This window comes from Oxyura jamaicensis, chromosome 5, assembly GCF_011077185.1.
Source record: "Oxyura jamaicensis isolate SHBP4307 breed ruddy duck chromosome 5, BPBGC_Ojam_1.0, whole genome shotgun sequence".
NCBI classification, from domain to species: domain Eukaryota; kingdom Metazoa; phylum Chordata; class Aves; order Anseriformes; family Anatidae; genus Oxyura; species Oxyura jamaicensis.
In genome coordinates, this window is record NC_048897.1 from 35,298,632 (window position 1) to 35,303,775 (window position 5,144).

General features: G+C 36.4%; 1 long non-coding RNA gene across 1 annotated transcript; it reads left to right on the top strand.

Moving 5' to 3' along the window:
* Positions 1-503: 503 nt before the first annotated feature.
* On the top strand, positions 504-4,655 carry LOC118167303. The gene is made up of 2 exons (XR_004751091.1): positions 504-582; positions 4,318-4,655. It is a non-coding gene; the product is annotated as an uncharacterized LOC118167303 (long non-coding RNA).
* The last annotated feature ends 489 nt before the right edge of the window (positions 4,656-5,144 follow it).

The window sequence follows — 5,144 nt, forward strand, 5'->3', positions numbered from 1 at the left end:
TTGCACATCTAGGTATCTTTGTTCCTTTTCCTTTGAAGTCAATAGGTGACATACATGAAAGTAATGCTCCTAATTGTACTATTTGAATGGAGTTTAGAATTGAAATTAATCAAATTTCCACTATTATGAATCTGAACTGCCCTAATGGCTAAACACTTTATTTAGTCATGTGGTAAATAATTATGTTCCTTTCTAGCTTTTCATAGATTTGTAGAAGTGAAAACAATCTATGTTATCTAACAATTTTGCCCTTACAGATTGTACTTCACGTGAGGTTACTTGAAGTCCTTGAAGTGATAGATCATCATTTTTCATGGAATCATAGAGTCACAGAACCTCTTGGGTTGGAAGTGACATTAAAGATCACCTAGTTCCAACACCCTCCATGGGCAGGGATGCCAGCCACTAGATCAAGTTTCCCAGGGCCTCATCCAACCTTATTTTATAATTAATTTATAATATTATTAATACATCACATTGTTTTGTTATTTTAAAATTTTACAGATTCATACTTTCAAGTTCTTTATCTAGCTGTTGCAAAGAGACACCTCCATCAAGTATCTTCTTTTTCCATTAGCCCAGGTAAGTAGCCCTGTATCTGGATGAATTCCTCAGAGATCTCAGGTTCAACACAAGACTTCAACCTGAACACTGCCACTTCTGCTAAGTCACAATATAAGCATCAGTCCACCGAATTGACTCATTGTATAACGAACTGCCAGTCTGCTTTTCAGGACTTGACCTTCCAAAATAGACCATGAAATTTAAAGTCTTCTTAAAGACTCAAAAAAAAATATATATATATAAATAAAAATAAAAATAAAAAAGTGAAAGCTTTGCACTTCAGAAGAGAAATAATTATTTGGAAAAAAAAAAAATGCTGACATAGTTCTCATTCTAGAGAATCAGAAATGTTTATTGTAGAAAGCAATCACTTTCAAAACTGTCAATGTAATATTGCTTATCCATAATTTCCACTTTGTATCTTATTTCTCCGTTCTATTTTGATCTATCCTGTTCTTTAGTATTTGTGACTACCTTTTCCATCTTCTCTTCCTTATTTCCCAGTTATTTCCCAGTTCAAGGAAAAAGGAGAAAAAAATATTTTCCAAACTCAGGACAAAAATTGAAAGGGAAAAAAAAAAAAAAAAAAAGGAAAAACTAAGGAGAATTGCTAATTTTGATTATACATCTATTCATATACAGAAAGATATCTAGACAACTATTCAGTTTAATACTACAATGCAACTACTTAATGTAATTATGAAATACAGGTTCCTATCAATAATCTAGAGATATACCAGAACTAAAACCTTTTCTGTCCAATGTCCAGTTACAATCAGTTTTAAGAATTTTTAAATGGTTAGAGATTTCTTAAATATTCATAAAGCTGGTACTGACAGCTGAGCAGTAATAAGTATAGGACTCATAAGAAGTTCTAACTGGGACAGGCAAAACTAATAAAATGTCCATAATACATAATATAGTACTAATACAATATCACCACAATACAGGTGAAAAGAAGTCAAGGTTGTTCTTGCACTCATGGAAACCCTGCTCTGACTTTTCACATTACGAAATCTCACTAACCATTCTCAAGAATCTTCTTGAGAATGAATCTTCTTGAGCATGAATCTTCTCCCTGTGTCTGTGTCAAGCACAGTTTATGCTGGACCAATGGGCTGAGGACAACTGTATGAAGTTCAACAAGGCCAAGTGCCGGATCCTGCACTTGGGGCACAACAACCCCAAGCAATGCTACAGGCTGGGAGATGTGTGGTTAGAAAGCTGCCTGACAGAGAAGGACCTGGGAGTATTGGTTGATAGTCAGCTGAATATGAGCCAGCAGTGTGCTCAGGTGGCCAAGACGGCCAACAGCATCCTGGCTTGTATAAGAAGCACCGTGGCCAGCAGGTCCAGGAAAGTGATTGTCCCTGTGTACTTGGCTCTGGTGAGTACCTTGAGTACTGTGTTCATTTTTGAGCCCCTCGCTACAAGAAGGACATGGAGGTGCTTGTGCGTGTCCAGAGAAGGACAATGAAGCTGGTGAAGGGTCTGGAGAATGTCTTATGAGGAGCAGCTGAGGGAGCTGGGATTGTTCAGCCTGGAGAAGAGGAGGCTCAGGGGTGACCTTATCACCATGTATAGGTACCTTAAAGGAGGCTGTAGTGAGGTGGGAGTTGGTCTATTCTCCCACGTGCCCAGTGATAGGACCAGGGGGAATGGGCTAAAGTTGCGCCAGGGGAGATTTAGGTTGGATATTAGGAAAAACTTATTTACTGAAAGGGTTGTTAAACATTGGAACGGGCTGCCCAGGGAAGTGGCTGAGTCACCATCCCTGGAGGCCTTTAAAAGACATTTAGATGTAGAGCTTAGTGATATGGTTTAGTGGTTTAGTGGAGGACTTGTTAGTGTTAGGTCAGAGGTTGGACTAGGTGATCTTGGAGGTCTCTTCCAACCTAGACTATTCTGTGATTCCGTGATTCAACTTTCACACATTTCCCTGGAGCCATCCTCACCAGTGCAGCGGCAGCACCAGTGCCCATGGCACACTCCAGTATAAGGTCTAGGTTTGCAGTACAGCATGTAACATATAATGTATGGCCAACTTGGGCTTATAAACTTTTCTGTAATTATTTCAAACTGTCAGATCATATTCATGTCAAACACTACCTGTCCAGCAGGGAAATGAGTTTGAGACGGCACTTGCAAAATACAAAAAAATTGTGAAAGAAATAGGTGTGCCAGTGCCACTTGCCTATATCAAATAGTCTGATACAATCTGTCAAATGAAAGGGTATTAAAGAAAAAATAATAATTAAAAAATCTGATTCTTGTCCTGAAACTATTTAAACTGTTTAGAAAACTTTTCTCTACAGCTCAGGGAGGAAACAGAATAGTTGTTTCTTCAAGCAATGTATATAAAGTCAGCTGTGCACATAAGCTTCTCTCTTCCACCACAACTCCTATCTCAGAACATCATGTGCAAGTGAACATTTTGGGACTTTATGCAAATATTAGGTCATGCAGTTCTGCACACCTTGGTTAGTCCTGATGTTCCTGTGGTGTTTCCATATCTGTATATAGCAGCTGGGTGACTAATTAGCCAATTGTATGCACAGGAACTGCACCAAAACTGTGAGCATCAGTATGCTTAGTATGACACATATTACAGGTGTTACAAAGCAAACGTCATGACTTAAGACCAAAATCGCCAAAGGAGAGAAGTGGATTTGTTTTTGCTGCCAAGTTCAGATGTGGCCAGCTATTCCAGTGGAAAATTTTGTTCACACATAAGACTAAGACTTATTTCAAGCATAGAATCCTCATATTCGTGTCGTTAACACAAATGAATGGCGTGTTACTATCTCCTTATTGCAAAACATCTGGTTTTGTTTTATTTTATTTTATTTTATTTTATTTTATTTTATTTTATTTTATTTTATTTTATTTTATTTTACTTTATTTTACTTTATTTTTACCTTCTTGTCCTGGTCTTTTCTTATTCTAAAACAGTTGAAAAAGTCACTATAGAGTAAGTTACCTTCTTCATGGCACTGATCTAAAGCCAGCCCAGACGGTGTAAACTAGAAGTTTTTATTAACAAGTAGTTGTTTCTTTGTTTATATGAAATAAATGGATGTCTTAGTTGCTGATCTCAACTTCCAGGTCAGTGCACATATCATACAAAAAATGCTCAACAAAACAGCATACGTAGCACCTTATTGGAACCCCTACCACAGGGACATGTGTTTGGAGCAATAAAGCATAGCCAGTTTACCTCTTCCTGTGCTCCCTGTGAAATGAAATTTGTTTCTGACTATTCCAACAGCCCTTCAGGACTATGAGAAGGCAGTAACTGCATCTGGCACACCCCAGTTTGGTGAGCAGTGGCACAATTCACAATTCCAGCCCCTCTCACAAGTAATTTCCTTCATAATGCTGTTAAAACCAGAGCAGTGTCTACTTGTCTCTCCCTTTTTCACTATCAGCTAAGCAAACATCTTAATGTTTCAAAATAGTTTATTACCCGCCCAGCTTAATAAACACATTGAAAGTATTTCCCTGAAGAGGCTGGGAATTAAAGAACACCTGGGCTTTCCTCAGTCTTCTCAGCATTCTGATAGCAAGAGAGATTAACAAATCAACATTTCTTAAGTAGCAGAATCATGATTGTCTTGTTTCTAATCAATAGAATCAATTCTAAATCTTCTGTTGCATCTTTTCCCCTCTCTGATTCAGAAAACCTATTAAATTTATCTGAATTCTTAGTGTGACAATTTTGAATTATTATTATTATATTTTTTTTCATTGTAGAAATGAGCATCCTCTTAGACCTATATGCTATTGTAAATGAGATGTATATATTCCTTCCTGAGCTTTTAAGATAAACAGTGAGAACTTAACAGGCCTACTAATCAAAGCTTACAGAAGGAAAATACCTTGTAATTCAGACTTAGAAACACCCTGCGTGGCAAAAAAAGGAATGGACTATCACACAGTAAGACTTGTAGAAAATTAACCAAAGTACATATGAGTTAATCAAACAGTAACTTAAAAAATTTAAGTGCAAAGAAGGAAAATTTCAACTGAAAAAAAAATCAGAAACTGAAATATTCTGAAAAGCACACCTTTAATTGGCACATATGTGAAACTTGAAGGATAAGTATTGAGTAACAGATCAATATCATGAAAAAAAAAAAAAGTGCAATGAAAATCTGCAAATATTGTAATGATCTCAGAACTATATAGGGATGATTTCTACCATCATTAACATTTAACATTAACATAAAAAGATAAAGAGAAAGGATGCAAACAGGATTATCCACAATATGTGTTGGTATGCAAAGAAGAATCATGTGCCATGGAAAGATAATGAGTCAACAGTTCCTCTCATGAAAAGATTTCTAAAATGTTATGGAAAAAGAACATACACATCCCCAAAATTAAATCTGTTATATTCCCCCATTATTTTACAGAACACAGTCACAAATCAATGAGTAAAGATAGTCTCACTGTTAGTGTCTTTTCATCACAGAAGAAATTCTGTGGCCTAGTCCTCACTTGTTTTCTGAATATATATTTAAGTTTTAGATCTTCAGTAAACTAGTTGGGTTGCTTTTCCTTCTGATGTTTTTTATGTT